The sequence below is a fragment of the Dreissena polymorpha genome, chromosome 13 (genome assembly GCF_020536995.1).
Source record: "Dreissena polymorpha isolate Duluth1 chromosome 13, UMN_Dpol_1.0, whole genome shotgun sequence".
Lineage (NCBI taxonomy): Eukaryota > Metazoa > Mollusca > Bivalvia > Myida > Dreissenidae > Dreissena > Dreissena polymorpha.
Window position 1 is genome coordinate 713,117 of NC_068367.1, and position 17,581 is coordinate 730,697.

Consider the following 17,581-nt stretch of genomic DNA (forward strand, 5'->3'; position numbering starts at 1 on the left):
TGTGAGACTAGTTAATGATAATGCTACCATAGTAGACCCGTTTTACCACTTTTGCAACTTCAAAGAATCTACGGCGCAAACTAAAATAGATACTGAAGTAGTAAGTGTATATATAACACTGCGCGGGGGGAAAGCAATTTGGTTTGTTTAATCTAGCGTCCTCGCATCGCGAATTCGTGTCTCGTATCGTGATTGCACTAATTCGTACCGTGTCCTCACGTGTTCTAGCTTGTAATCCAGAGGTTCACAGTGCGCAACAACGATAAGCTCTAAAAGAAACAACGTAGGAAGGACGTCAAATATACAGGCCACAAATACAAAAAGGCGTCAATTTATTAAATGTTTGTCATATTGATTTCATTCAATCCTGCCACAACATGCCTGCAAGACATGGCAGAAATCAGCCACCCGTGCTTTACCGATAAAGCTTGAACATTATTGGGTTTGATTGAACATAAGACATTAGCGCCGCTAGTGTAGTGGTATCATGCAAGCCTTCCATTCTTGCGACCCGGGTTCGATTCCTGGGCGGCGCAATTTTTGTCAAAATTATATACTTTTTGGTTCCTACAACGTTTTTCTATATTATCCACCATTTGCACAGATTTATCTTTTTCTGAGTTTGCTGGCATGGTACGCGATGAATCACTGTGATAAAAGTTGAGAGAAGCGAGCAATCTAACAAATTAAATTCGCTGTGTTCATGACCTCTTTTAACTAATCTATAACACCAAATTAAGAAAGATGAAGACGACTTTTATAAGTCTATAGAACGCTATCAGGGGAAACTAATATGATTTCTTTAAAAAAAATTGCCCAAAAATGCATTTTTAGAAAACGCGAAATGCCGAATAGATTTTGACGAAACATGTATGGCATCAGGCGCGGGTAATAATTTAACAATGAAATATTGTCTATATAAACTCTGAAACTCTCTTGGTTTGAGCATACCTATACTTACATCTTTACATTTAGTTATTTTGAACCTTTACGACATTAATATCATTACAGGATATAGATGTATGCGTCAACATAGAGATCGTGTTGCGGACTGTGAAAGCTAACATGCATGTTTTAAATACCCACATGTATGGATGGATGGATAAATTAAAATAGGTTTAATGTTTCTAATTTCATTTGCAACCATATATAATAAAAAAATTGAAATAAACGTGCATAATGTGTTAGAGGTTATTTACATAACTAAATTAAATAGAGAATAATAGGTTAGTGATGATTATAGATCAGGTTTATCATGCGAGGCTTAGAAAACAAAAAGCACGAGCCTTGGCGAGTGCTTTTTCGTTTTCGTGCCGAGCATGATAAACCTGATCTATATTCAACACTGACCTATTATTCTATTTATCCCACTTTTTATTCAGTAAACTTTTTTTATTTAAACAAAATAAGTTTTCACGAGTGTTTGTCGTACTTTGATAATGACTGTAGTGTAACCAAGGTCAGTGTATTACTCCGCGTTCCAAAAATAACCGCTGATCAAATAATCATTTTTTTAAATCAGAATATCGTTCTGTAACAAAGTGTCGAGCGTTTTTAATTACAATTGTAATCATATTGAATTGCAAATCTTTAAGTTTTATGATATCAATATGACATTAAGTTGTTATATACAAGGAACTACATTTGTTTACAACGTAGCCTAACACCACACACAATTCACTTTCGATATCAAACTATCGAGTCGATCACGAGGTGCACATTATTTGCTTCTTTGTTATAATATGTGGTTATTTCGTGACGAAATAACAAAGATACCTTGGATTTAAGCTAATTATATACATTAACATTTTGAATGTTGAAAGTGGCACCAAAGAATTGTGAGGCAAAGTTGTTCGAACGCTGGTGAACCGTGAAGTGACTGGGTGGGGCGAACATCAAGATCAACTTGTTCGACGGTAGACAGTGGTTGTCTAGGCTGCATTTCGGCCATAGTTTCGGTGCGTGAAGGTGTACAAGAGGAACTGTTGGATTGTTACATTTACTGGACTGAGCAAGAATGAACACTTTTGCAGCTGTTCAACAGATATGTTGGAATAATTGGTTAAGGACTGGACATTTTTGTGCCCTGTTATTGCCATGGTTTCAGTGGGTGGATATTTGTATTTCGAAATTTTTGGACCAGGAATTTGCGAACTGATTGGTTCGTTATTCTCTTGTGCTTGAGAAAGCCGGAGTCTTTTGCCATGGCCTTCAGCATCTGACCTAACTTGTTGACACCCAATTGTTGACGCAAGAATCAACGGGATGCAGTGTCATTTGTGCGTATTGCCAGGTAGAAAAGATGCTTTGAAGAAAAATCAGATGGATGCATATCCGAGTACAGCTTGTAAATTAACACAGGATTTCTTGGTCCAGACGATTGTTTTCTACGGTTAAAGGGGAGCAACTCGCACTGACTTCTTCAAAGGGGAGCAACAACAACAGAACCTATTTGCATAGTGTTAAATTTACCTAATACTTGAGGTTTCAATAAAAATAAATGACAAAAAAACACGTTTTTTTGCTACTTTCCTTTGTTTTAAGGTCATTAAGATTGACAAACATTTGAGATTGTTTTTATTATTGATGCACTTGGCAAACACAGGTGACGAGGTGCGTGGGAAAAAGTAGTCCCGGTTCGGCAGTTGATGACGTCATTTCGTGCCATTGATTATAGCCTTGCCGTTGATTATAGATGAAATTTAATAAACGGGGCTTTAATCAACCGATTTCGCTGTAAAAGTGGGATAAATGACTCTTTCGCTGCTGATGTTTGTTTTCACAGTTGCTGTACCCAGCGCAGTCAATGCAACCAAAATGGGTGTACATTTGTTTGAATTGTTTTTATTACGTTAATATAACGATTAAACTAATGGGGCAACTTCATTCGCTATCGAAAGTAAAATATATGCAACTGAATGAAGTCAATGTATATAGATAAAATATGCGTACATTGAGCAAATATAGATCGGTATCACTTACATTGTTGTCTTATAATGATATTCCATTTTCAGTCAAAAGGTGCTTTGTTGTAACGGCAAGACTGCTATTTTGCATTTGTCGTTTACATGTTTTATTCTGAACATAAGAAGGAGTAGCGTTCAGCTTGAATGCACTTTGTCAATTGAAGATCGGCGTATCGACATAAGATGCATTTTATGAATAAAACAAACTCAATACAAACATTTATTATTTCTATTGACGTGTTCCCGTGTTTATTCACAGAATTAACAATTTTCTATATCATATATTCGCACTTTAAACGACTGGTGTATTCAAAGCAAAATACCTGTTACGTTATAAGTTATCATCATTTGAATTAAATCAAGTATCACAGATGCAAAATGATCGAATACTTATAGTAGTTGGATCGATTACATAAAGTAAAATATGCAGACATAATATAACAATTTGTTTAAGAACACCCTTGAACCATCCTCGGATATCGATGTAAAATGGAGGGATACAAAATTTCAGATAACCCTCTTCGACGTCGTCTTCGGAGTATTGTTTCTTGGGGGTTACTTGAATGACGAAGAGTTATTAAACGATGAATGTATTGCGTGTTATTGCACCATTTTACCCAATGTCATCATAGTAGTAGTAATAGTTTTATTTTAGCACTGATACACAAATCATGGTAAGATACAAACAAATAGATACATACTAACAAATACTGATGAATGACTAGCTAAGTAATACATGGCATAATATAACAAATATAAGTTCAAATATATAATATATTAATGAAATGCTAACCATTACCAGGGATAACACAAAAATCAAAGTACTGACAGTACTGGTGTGACGATGCTTTGGAGAGGATGGATATAAAAGCATCAAGTTAAGTTTATCTACATCACCACAATCACCACAATTGTGAATGTTGGTACGAAAAAAAAAATTGGTAAAAAAAAATTGCGAAAAAAATTTGGGTATGAAAACAAATTTGGGTACGAAAAAATATTTGGGTACGAAAAAATATTTGGGAACAAAAAAATTGGGACCGAAAAAAATTTGGGTACGAACAAAAAATTGGGGATGAAAAAAAAATGGGTACGAAAAAAAAATTGGGTACGAAAAATTTTAGGTACGGAAAAAAAATGGGGGAACGGGAAAGTAGTACCTGTGGGAAACTTGACCCACACTTGCACATTTTCGGCCCTTTCCGTCAAACATCAGATAAGTTCCTCGAAGGCAATAGTATGAATACACATTTCGGAAGCGGTAATTCGGTCCTACCTACGCACGTCAAAATGTAAGCGAAATATGTACACAAGTCTGCCAGGAATGATTGAATTAACGAATAAAATCGTGTATTGATGTCAGTTTTTTGAAGAAATGTGCAGAAAATATATTAAACAAGAGCTGTGTTTGTGAAACACAATACCCCCTGCTGCGCAGCTTTGAAGCCATATATTTTACCTTTGACCTTGAAGGATGACCTTGACCTTTCACCACTCAAAATGTGCAGCTCCATGACATACACATGCATGCCGAATATTGAGTTGCTATCTTCAATATTGCAAAATTTGACTTTTGACCTTGACCTTGAAGGATGACCTTGACCTTTCACCAATCAATATGTGCAGCTCTATGAGATACGCATGCAAGCCAATATTGAAAAAGTTTTGGCCAATGTTAAAGTTTTTGGACAGACAGACAGACGCTTTATATTTGACATTTGACCTTGAAGGATGACCTTCACCTATCACAACTGAAAATGTGCAGCTCCATGAGATGCACATGCATGCCAAATATCAAGTTGCTATGTTCAATATTAAAAAAGTTATGGCCATTAAAGTTTTCGAACGGACGGACAGACTGACACACTGACTGACTGACTGACAGTTCAACTGATATAGGCCACCCTACCGGGGGCATAAAAAGCAATGGCGATATTTTTCTCAGCCACATAATTGTTAATAGTTTGATATCACAAAATGAAAGTGAAAGTAGAACTGTCAAAAATGACAACCTGTCAACGTGTTGTTTTTGCTGGCACGAGAGGGCGATTACACTCAATGTGTTCACATTTTGACCATAGGCTTTGTCAATGACCTTTATAGTAGGGGTAGCTTTGATATTATTTATTGCTATCATGTAGCTGCATGATTGTGTATATGTTTACAATACACATTTAGCATAAAAAATGATATAAATATACTGATTGAGCTTATAATAATCTGAGAACTATAGCCAGGTCAATTAAGGACTTAAAATACAATTTTGTGTCCTGATGTCATGAAGAAATGACCATGCATGTCCTAGATTTCAAATTCAAGGCCCTGGTGTGACACATTGGTAGCATTACCGTTAAACTGTTACCAGGCTTATGAATTTAGTTTTTAATGAACTATCTTAGGAAATCTAAATCAGGCATTGATTTTTCTTGTTTTAATACAGTCATATATCAGTTGTGGCCTCTAAGTAATGACCAACTTTTGCTTACTTTCACACCCTTACAACTTTCCACACGTCTATAATAGCAAATCTGGATTTAGGTGATCTTCAATGGTACATTTAAACTTTAACTCTGTTACAAGAGTGCTGGTAAAGTCCAGTCACATATTTAAATCTAGGCCATGTCAAAATCAAAGTGTCAAAGACAAATAAAAGATGCGTTCATTAATTATTGTCCAGTTGTTTACTACTGCTGTAAGTTTTTATATAATATGATTGATGAACATTATGTGAGAGAAAATTCACATTATCATTGTATATCAGGTTTAGCAGCCTTTTAGATAACAAAGTATGCTAGTTTTCAATGTCGCTTCTGGGGATCAAACCCGTAGGGCTTTTAGGAAGATTCTGAAATTTTCGATCCCTCGACCAACCAAACCAAAAATTAAGTCAAATATTGCCGACTCGGTTTTTTGAGTCGGTTCATGAGGGATAATGGAGCTCGATTGGTCAGTGTCGGCTCTGGTACTATTTACATGTACCCCGGCTACTCTTAAGTATACTTACATGTACCCTGGGTACTCTAAGTGTACTTACATGTACCCCAGGTACGGTAAATAAACGTAATTGTACTCGGTCCATTTTAGACTGTACCCGAGTTGTATTCGCGCCCAAAATCCGATGTGGTAAAACGGCAACCGATTATCTTAAACACACTTCTCTTCAAAAAACACTGCATTAACATGTTTTTTGAGTATGTGTTCCGATAATATAAAGGCCATTCTACAGAAAATTTACATAAATGTGCAGGGCTTAACACTAAGGTACGTCCGAACGACATTCACTGCCTGAACCTTGGTCCGGGCTATCCAATGTCGCAGGAACATGCCCGACCGGTCGTGTGTATTTTGGGCGGGATTATATGTTCTATATCAATAAACTGCGTTTTAAATAAGCTTTTCAAAAATGCAAAAATCTTGATACAGTACGATCAGATGACAATTAAATCCCAGAGTGAGTTCGGAGACAACGAACGGATCGTATCTCGAAATAGATTCGGAACCCCCTGATTGCAATCAAAAAGAGGCCGACAATTCAGAAAATCCCCGGCGGTTTTCCTGGTAAAACAAGTCAGTACCTATTTTTAAACGGAATGCCGCAAGACACGGTTTTTGATTGGTTTCCTCGAAGTGACGTGTTTTCTCAATGAAAATACGTTTGAAACTAAAAGCCGGGATCGTCCGGAATGATGAAGGTATAAAACTCGACATTAACACAAAGTAACTATAAAATTAATAGTTATTTATCAATTTTAAATAATTTTAATTTGTTGTCATTATGGAAAAGTTATTCCATCCTTTAGACGATTAATAAATCCATTTAGAGGAAGATAGAGACTTTATTTAGATTAGAAGTGTTTTGACAATATTTTTTACGCAATTCAATTAGCAAAACTAATATTAATGGTCGATCCCGGCTTTTAGTAGAGAGTTAACCCTGTACAATTGTTACAACTACCGTAACACGTTATTTATTTTGCTAAGATTCTCTTACCATTTCATTTAAGACGGTAACCCGGCAATCTATGTAAAAAAGGTTTTAACGTTCATGTCGTTGTTTAAGTTTGGCTTTACGGGTGGGCATGGGGGTTCCTCGGATACGAAAAGAAAAGGGAAGGAGGAAATTAAGAGAAAGTATGAGGAAATAAAAAAACAAGAACATTTCTCCAGAAATGGCGTAAAGATTACAAATAGTTGTCTTAAATAGATGAATATTGAATTCCATAGCATTATATAGTAAGGCAAGCTAATAAGAATGATTTAATCATTAATCATTTAATCATGATTTAATTGCGCATCTCCAAGCACAAGAAAATACAAGTTGAATGATAAATATTAAGGTTTTTATAATACTTGGGTCAGGGCACATGAAAGATTGGTCAGGGCTAGTAGGTTCTGCATTTACTAGCCCGAACGGGCTAGTTGAAAAAAAGTAGTGTTAAGCCCTGATGTGCATATATAATTATTACAAAAAAATAGTCGACAACAACTGATTTAGGGTTAAATTTCCCGGGTACATTTTAGTATATTTACTGTACCCGGGATACATGTAAGTATACTTAAGAGTACCCCGGGTACATGTACTTAGTACCCGAGCTGACAATGAACAATCGAGCGATACTGGAAGGTGCAACATCTCTCACGCCCCCTAGCATCGCCTTTAGCAGTATTCAATTCTCAACAGGAAAGTGCTTGAGTCATTGATCCCAAGGGACAAGAAAAACAATTGATTCATGTTCGAAATAAATAATTTGATTAATGACAATTCTATTATTTGAGCCAGGTCACAGGAAAAGCGCAGTCAAATCAGTATCCAATTAAATTATTTGTTATTGTCAGAAAAAACGCTTTTAAGCAAACAGCTTTCAAGCGACTGCAGGCTGATCTAGATCCAAACTGGCCACAATCGCTTAATGTTTCTTTTACTGTGACACAGTTCATTTAACTTTAAAATGATAAAAAAGTACTAACACTAAGAAAGAGTACTAACCAGTAAAGAGTTTGAAATCAATGTTGAATCTCAGGACAGCTTGGTGATCTGCAAATCCCCGATGAAATGTTGATATCGGGTATCATAGTCATTCAATAAGTCGCAAAATGCTCGAATACAATTTATAAAGCACAATGTGACTTATATTGATAACTAAAAATACCAGTAATCAGTATGCCAGTTTTGCCGTGTCAAGCTGTTACGATCCAGAAAGTCCTTCATTCACATCGAGTATATATCCTTCGAATTCCAACTATTGTTGTCATAAGCGGAGATTTAGTGAATAAATAATTCATATATCCTAAATGACAGCTTCTAAATAGCGAAACAAGCCAATGTATGCAGTAAGAAAGTTTTGAAGCGAGACTCTCATTTAGGCGGCCATTGTTGAATATTGAAACACGAACGACAACTCTGCTAGGAGAATGTTATCAATGCTCCTACACAGTGGCGTATGCAAAAGGGAAGTAACTGAAAAATCGAGTTATCTCAATCGAACTGCCTCGGTCTTTTACATAGGCTGTCATTGTAAAAAAAATTAGGGTGATTATCAAACCTTGGACGATGCTGTTCGCATCGTCAAAAAGTGAAAATGATTTCACTTATTTCCATTGTGGCCTAGATATTGGCAGCCTGCCACAGAAAGTCATGTTACTTGTATGGTAATCACTATGTAAGCACAAAAGTACTAGTTCAGTTAGGAATGCTTAATGAGATCACATTATATATATCACATGTTTATGAGTATCACATTTGATGTTGTATCACAGATGTGTCAGTCATACTTTAATCCAACTACTTTAATGACATTATATATTATTTAAAAATATAACGATTTAAGATCAACAGTAAAGTAAAACATGATCATTGTTTAACTAAAGTTGTAATAAAACAGTTACAATAATTAAAGCCAAGTTAAAATGACTGTGATAAAATCAACTGGCCATTAAGTGGGTTTTGATGGCATGCTTTTACGAATGGGAAGATTCGATATCCCTAAGTGATTGTGGGAAACTATTCCACAGAACAATACCATTGTAAGCAAAAGATTTATTGCCAAAACTTCCAACTTTTGGTAACGAAAATCTGCCAGTGTCACAAAAACTATAGCATCTATCAAATGAACCGGTCACAGGGAGTGCAGACACTCTAGATCTGCTACATCGGTCATGGGCCAAATTCAGGGGTACAAAATACTCCTCAAGATATTCAGGGCATGTGTCTGACTTTATCTTATGCACATGACATAGAGTTAATTGATCATCTCTCTTAGAAACAGGTAACCAGTTCAGTGACTTAAATTGTTTAATACCAACATTTTAATTTTCTGCAACGATATCTTTTCATACGACACACGAACACTGACTCTTATCCTAATAAAAAGACAGTTCCGCGTGGCATGGAGGACTGTGAGAGTCATGTACAATATCGAATATAATATATATTTTTTATAAACAAATGGTGGCAAGATGAGTTGTAGAAAATTGGTCAGTTACCACGTTTTAACTAACTCTTTTGACGTGTTAATTCTTTCAGCTCAATTCAACAGTGAACAATGCCCATTACTACAAATGAGTATAAAATTAACCTTATACAATAGTTATCATAAAATACCATAATAACCAGTGCCAGTTTATATTGTACATTTTTTTTAATTCAGGGTAATTTGATAGGAATTAGATACTATGTATAAGATAGAGATAACATATCAGCAACATTGACTTAACTTTAGCATTACCTCAACGAACATCGGAGTGAAGTATTTGTACTTCTTAGATTGTTTCATGTACGCAAACAGTTACAAAAACATGCTTGAAAGGCACACGATGACTGTTCGGTGTGAGACTAGTTAGTGATAATGCTACCATAGTAGACCCGTTTTACCACTTTTGCAACTTCAAAGAATCTACGGCGCAAACTAAAATAGATACTGAAGTAGTAAGTATATATATAACACTGCGCGGGGGGAAAGCAATTTGATTTGTTTAATCTAGCGTCCTCGCATCGCGAATTCGTGTTTCGTATCGTGATTGCACTTAATCGTACCGTGTTCTCACGTGTTCTAGCTTGTAATCCAGAGGTTCACAGTGCGCAACAACGATAAGCTCTAAAAGAAACAACGTAGGAAGGACGTCAAAAATGAAGGCCACAAATACAAAAAAGGCCTCAATTTATTAAATGTTTGTCATATTGATTTCATTCAATCCTGCCAACACGCCTGCAAGACATGGCAGAAATCAGCCACCCGTGCTTTATCGATAAAGCTTGAACATTATTGGGTTTGATTGAACATAAGACATTAGCGCCGCTAGTGTAGTGGTATCATGCAAGCCTTCCATTCTTGCGACCCGGGTTCGATTCCTGGGCGGCGCAATTTTTGTCAAAATTATATACTTTTTGGTTCCTACAACGTTTTTCTATATTATCCACCATTTGCACAGATTTATCTTTTTCTGAGTTTGCTGGCATGGTACGCGATGAATCACTGTGATAAAAGTTGAGAGAAGCGAGCAATCTAACAAATTAAATTCGCTGTGTTCATGACCTCTTTTAACTAATCTATAACACCAAATTAAGAAAGATGAAGACGACTTTTATAAGTCTATAGAACGCTATCAGGGGAAACTAATATGATTTCTTTAAAAAAAATTGCCCAAAAATGCATTTTTAGAAAACGCGAAATGCCGAATAGATTTTGACGAAACATGTATGGCATCAGGCGCGGGTAATAATTTAACAATGAAATATTGTCTATATAAACTCTGAAACTCTCTTGGTTTGAGCATACCTATACTTACATCTTTACATTTAGTTATTTTGAACCTTTACGACATTAATATCATTACAGGATATAGATGTATGCGTCAACATAGAGATCGTGTTGCGGACTGTGAAAGCTAACATGCATGTTTTAAATACCCACATGTATGGATGGATGGATAAATTAAAATAGGTTTAATGTTCCTAATTTCATTTGTAACCATATAAAATAAAATAAATGAAATAAACGTGCATAATTTGTTAGAGGTTATTTACATAATTAAATTAAATGACGCTTTCGCTGCTGATGTCTGTATTCACAGTTGCTGTACCCAGCGCAGTCAATGCAACCAAAATGGGTATACATTTCTTTGAATTGTTTCTTTTACGTTAATATAACGATTAAACTAATGGGGCAACTACATTCGCTATCGAAAGGAAAATATATGCAACTGAATGAAGCCAATGTATATAGATAAAATTTGCATACATTGAGCAAATATAGATCGGAATCAATTTTACTTTTTGTCATATAATGATATTCCATTTTCAGTCATAAGGTGCTTCGTTGTAACGGTAAGACTGCTATTTTGCATTTGTCGTTGACATGTTTTATTCTGAACATAAGAACGAGTAGCGTTCAGCTTGAATGCACTTTGTCAAATGAAGATCGGCGTATCGACATAAGATGCATTTTATGAATAATACAAACTCAATACAAATATTTATTATTTCTATTGACGTGTTCACGTGTTTATTCGCAGAATTAACAATTTTCTATATCATATATTCGCACTTTAAACGACTGGTTTATTCAAAGCAAAATACCTGTTACGTTATACGTTATCATCATTTGCAATTAATAAAGTATCACAGATGCAAAACGATCGAATACTTATAGTAGTTGGATCGATTACATAAAGTAAAATATGCAGACATAATATAAAACTTTGTTTAATAACACCCTTGACCCATCCTCGGATATCGATGTAAAATTTAGGGAAAATTTCAGATAACCCTCTTCGTCGTCGTCTTCGGCGTATCGATTCTTGGGGGTTACTTGAATGACAAAGAGTTATTAAACGATGAATGTATTGCGTGCTATTGCATCATTTTACCCAAGGTCATCACCTCCATGTTGTTTTTATATTTACACAATATCTTATTTCTATTGTGAAGAATGATAGTCGATACAAATACCTACTGATTAATCTCCCCTTGGCAAGAATATTGTGTAGATAATTATTTTCATGCATGAACTTGTAAATGCTTGCATAAAGTTGCATAATATTTTAGTTTGTTTTTAAAGGCACTAGCACTTTATATCAATCGTTCAAGTATTAATACCGATCAAATAATTGATTTGAAAAAAAAAGAATTTTCATTAAATAACTGTCGACATAAATACGTATAGTATTATTAATTTTTTTATCATAAATTAGTGAAATTTGTTATGGTTATTTTTATTGGTGTTAGCAAACCTTAATAAACTATGGTTCAAATTTACACAACACACGAAGAAACAAATTACTTGAAGAAAATACAAAGATGAACTTACAAATGGGTTGTCTGGAGTAATGAATACTTCAAATAAACTGACGGCAATCCATTTTCAAACAGCCATTTACATTTCACCAGTTAGTTCAGTTACAAACAATAAGGAAAGTACAAACCATTCAACGCTAACGAGGTATTACGCGAATGTCATCCAATATTGAAACTTGAAATCATACACATTATGTTATACTCTATCCGATTTAAAAACAGACACATAATTATTGTTGTAAAATAATGGTCACGTGTTTTTGTGGAATTTAATGATCAATGGAAAATACTTTTAATCTACATAAATATCGTTTTGAAACAAATGTTGGATACGCTAAATATATATTACTTTCTTCTTAACGTGACATAAGACGCATCTAACAGTATATGCTATGTTTATAGGTGTCTATCACCACAGTTGTTAATTTTTTGAGGTTTTCACTTCATATTCACTTATATTAGTTAATGCAGCATCAACATACTAAAACAATATCACGGAAAGAGAAAAATGATGCATTCGAATATCAACAGTCGAATTCGCCAGAATGTATATCTTGCATGTACGATGTGAATCTAAATTTTGTTTTAAGGCAGATTCGTTCATACGACACAAAGACACAATTTTGTTTTACGGATCATTTTAATTTCCTGCAACGATATCTTTTCATACGACACACGAACACTGACTCCGATCCTAATAAAAAGACAGTTCCGCTCGGCATGGAGGACTGGGAGAGTCATGTACAATATCGAATATAATATATATTTTTATAAACAACTGGTAGCAAGATGAGTTGCAGAAAAAAGGTCAGTTATCACATTTTAACTAACTCTTTTGACGTGTTAATTCTTTCAGCTAAATTCAACAGTGAGCTATTCCTATTACTACAAATGAGTATAAAATTAACCTTATACCATAGTTATCATAAAATACCAGAATAACCAGTGCCAGTATATATTGTACATTTTTTAATTCGGGGTAATTAGTTAGGAATTAGATACTATGTATACGATAGATATAACATATCAGCAACATTGACTTGACTTTAGCATTGCCTCTAAGAACATCGGAGTGAAGTATTTGTACTTCTTAGATTGTTTCATGTACGCAAACAGTTACAAAAACATGCTTGAAAGGCACACGATGACTGTTCGGTGTGAGACTAGTTAATGATAATGCTACCATAGTAGACCCGTTTTACCACTTTTGCAACTTCAAAGAATCTACGGCGCAAACTAAAATAGATACTGAAGTAGTAAGTGTATATATAACACTGCGCGGGGGGAAAGCAATTTGATTTGTTTAATCTAGCGTCCTCGCATCGCGAATTCGTGTCTCGTATCGTGATTGCACTTATTCGTACCGTGTTCTCACGTGTTCTAGCTTGTAATACAGAGGTTCACAGTGCGCAACAACGATAAGCTCTAAAAGAAACAACGTAGGAAGGACGTAAAATATACAGGCCACAAATACAAAAAAGGCGTCAATTTATTAAATGTTTGTCATATTGATTTCATTCAATCCTGCCACAACATGCCTGCAAGACATGGCAGAAATCAGCCACCCGTGCTTTACCGATAAAGCTTGAACATTATTGGGTTTGATTGAACATAAGACATTAGCGCCGCTAGTGTAGTGGTATCATGCAAGCCTTCCATTCTTGCGACCCGGGTTCGATTCCTGGGCGGCGCATATTTTTGTCAAAATTATATACTTTTTGGTTCCTACAAAGTTTTACTATATTATCCACCATTTGCACAGATTTATCTTTTTCTGAGTTTGCTGGCATGGTACGCGATAAATCCCTGTGGCCAAAGTTGAGTGAAGCGAGCAATCTAACAAATTAAATTCGCTTTGTTCATGCCTTCTTTTAACTAATCTATAACACCAAATTAAGAAAGATGAAAACTTATTAAGTCTATAGAACGCTGTCAGGGGAAACTAATATGATTTCTTTAAACAATTTGCCCACAAAAGCATTTTTTAGAAAACGCGAAATGACGAATAGTTTTTGAAGAAACATGTATGGCATCAGGCGCGGGAAATAATTTAACAATGAAATATTGTCTATATAAACTCTGAAAATCTCTTGGTTTGAGCATACCTATACTTACATCTTAACATTCAGTTACTTTGAACCTTTACATCATTTAAATCGTTACAGGATATATATGAATGCGTCAACATAGAGACCCTGTTGCGGCCTGTGAAAGCTAACATGCATGTTTTTTTTCACTACCCACATGTATGGATGGATGGATAAATTAAAATAGGTTTAATGTTTCTAATTTCATTTGCAACCATATATAATTAAAAAAAATGAAATAAACGTGCATAATGTGTTAGAGGTTATTTACATAACTAAATTAAATAGAGAATAATAGGTTAGTGTTGAATATAGATCAGGTTTATCATGCGAGGCTTAGAAAACAAAAAGCACGAGCCTTGGCGAGTGCTTTTTCGTTTTCGTGCCGAGCATGATAAACCTGATCTATAATCAACACTGACCTATTATTCTATTTATCCCACTTTTTATTCAGTAAACTTTTTTTATTTAAACAAAATAAGTTTTCACGAGTGTTTGTCGTACTTTGATAATGACTGTAGTGTAACCAAGGTCAGTGTATTACTCCGCGTTCCAAAAATAACCGCTGATCAAATAATCATTTTTTTAAATCAGAATATCGTTCTGTAACAAAGTGTCGAGCGTTTTTAATTACAATTTTAATCATATTGAATTGCAAATCTTTAAGTTTTATGATATCAATATGACATTAAGTTGTTATATACAAGGAACTACATTTGTTTACAACGTAGCCTAACACCACACACAATTCACTTTCGATATCAAACTATCGAGTCGATCACGAGGTGCACATTATTTGCTTCTTTGTTATAATATGTGGTTATTTCGTGACGAAATAACAAAGATTACTTGGATTTAAGCTAATTATATACATTAACATTTTGAATGTTGAAAGTGGCACCAAAGAATTGTGAGGCAAAGTTGTTCGAACGCTGGTGAACCGTGAAGTGACTGGGTGGGGCGAACATCAAGATCAACTTGTTCGACGGTAGACAGTGGTTGTCTAGGCTGCATTTCGGCCATAGTTTCGGTGCGTGAAGGTGTACAAGAGGAACTGTTGGATTGTTACATTTACTGAACTGAGCAAGAATGAACACTTTTGCAGCTGTTCAACAGATAGGTTGGAATAATTGGTTAAGGACTGGACATTTTTGTGCCCTGTTATTGCCATGGTTTCAGTGGGTGGATATTTGTATTTCGAAATTTTTGGACCAGGAATTTGCGAACTGAGTGGTTCGTTATTCTCTTGTGCTTGAGAAAGCCGGAGTCTTTTGCCATGGCCTTCAGCATCTAACCTAACTTGTTGACACCCAATTGTTGACGCAAGAATCACCGGGATGCAGTGTCATTTGTGCGTATTGCCAGGTAGAAAAGATGCTTTGAAGAAAAATCAGATGGATGCATATCCGAGTACAGCTTGTAAATTAACACAGGATTTCTTGGTCCAGACGATTGTTTTCTACGGTTGAAGGGGAGCAACTCGCACTGACTTCTTCAAAGGGGAGCAACAACAACAGAACCTATTTGCATAGTGTTAAATTTACCTAATACTTGAGGTTTCAATAAAAATAAATGACAAAAAAACACGTGTTTTTGCTACTTTCCTTTGTTTTAAGGTCATTAAGATTGACAAACATTTGAGATTGTTTTTATTATTGATGCACTTGGCAAACACAGGTGACGAGGTGCGTGGGAAAAAGTAGTCCCGGTTCGGCAGTTGATGACGTCATTTCGTGCCATTGATTATAGCCTTGCCGTTGATTATAGATGAAATTTAATAAACGGGGCTTTAATCAACCGATTTCGCTGTAAAAGTGGGATAAATGACTCTTTCGCTGCTGATGTTTGTTTTCACAGTTGCTGTACCCAGCGCAGTCAATGCAACCAAAATGGGTGTACATTTGTTTGAATTGTTTTTTTTACGTTAATATAACGATTAAACTAATGGGGCAACTTCATTCGCTATCGAAAGTAAAATATATGCAACTGAATGAAGTCAATGTATATAGATAAAATATGCGTACATTGAGCAAATATAGATCGGTATCAATTACATTGTTGTCTTATAATGATATTCCATTTTCAGTCATAAGGTGCGTTGTTGTAACGGCAAGACTGCTATTTTGCATTTGTCGTTTACATGTTTTATTCTGAACATAAGAAGGAGTAGCGTTCAGCTTGAATGCACTTTGTCAATTGAAGATCGGCGTATCGACATAAGATGCATTTTATGAATAAAACAAACTCAATACAAACATTTATTATTTCTATTGACGTGTTCCCGTGTTTATTCACAGAATTAACAATTTTCTATATCATATATTCGCACTTTAAACGACTGGTGTATTCAAAGCAAAATACCTGTTACGTTATAAGTTATCATCATTTGAATTAAATCAAGTATCACAGATGCAAAATGATCGAGTAGTTGGATCGATTACATAAAGTAAAATATGCAGACATAATATAACAATTTGTTTAAGAACACCCTTGATCCATCCTCGGATATCGATGTAAAATGGAGGGATACAAAATTTCAGATAACCCTCTTCGTCGTCGTCTTCGGAGTATTGATTCTTGGGGGTTACTTGAATGACGAAGAGTTATTAAACGATGAATGTATTGCGTGTAATTGCACCATTTTACCCAATGTCATCATAGTAGTAGTAATAGTTTTATTTTAGCACTGATACACAAATCATGGTAAGATACAAACAAATAGATACATACTAACAAATACTGATGAATGACTAGCTAAGTAATACATGGCATAATATAACAAATATTAGTTCAAATATATAGAAGATATTAATGAAATGCTAACCATTACCAGGGATAACACAAAAATCAAAGTACTGACAGTACTGGTGTGACGATGCTTTTGAGAGGATGGATATAAAAGCATCAAGTTAAGTTTATCTACATCACCACAATCACCACAATTGTGAATGTTGGTACGAAAAAAAAAAATTGTTAAAAAAAATTTGGGTATGAAAACAAATTTGGGTACGAAAAAATATTTGGTAACAAAAAAATTGGGACCGAAAAAATTTTGGGTACGACTGCTGTAAGTTTGTATATAATCTGACTGATGAACATTATGTGAGAGAAAATTCACATTATCATTTTATATCAGGTTTAGCAGCCTTTTAGATAACAAAGTATGCTAGTTTTCAATGTCGCTTCTGGGGATCAAACCCGTAGGGCTTTTAGGAAGATTCTGAAATTTTCGATCC

At 35.0% G+C, this 17,581-nt stretch overlaps 3 non-coding genes across 3 annotated transcripts; all 3 read left to right on the forward strand.

The window, feature by feature from the left end:
- Nucleotides 1-465: 465 nt before the first annotated feature.
- Trnag-ucc (transfer RNA glycine (anticodon UCC)) lies at nucleotides 466-536 on the forward strand. Its single transcript has one exon. It is a non-coding gene; the product is annotated as a tRNA-Gly (tRNA).
- Nucleotides 537-10,255: 9,719 nt separating this feature from the next.
- Nucleotides 10,256-10,326, forward strand: Trnag-ucc (transfer RNA glycine (anticodon UCC)). Its single transcript has one exon. It is a non-coding gene; the product is annotated as a tRNA-Gly (tRNA).
- A 3,554-nt stretch (nucleotides 10,327-13,880) lies between these two features.
- On the forward strand, nucleotides 13,881-13,951 carry Trnag-ucc (transfer RNA glycine (anticodon UCC)). Its single transcript has one exon. It is a non-coding gene; the product is annotated as a tRNA-Gly (tRNA).
- The last annotated feature ends 3,630 nt before the right edge of the window (nucleotides 13,952-17,581 follow it).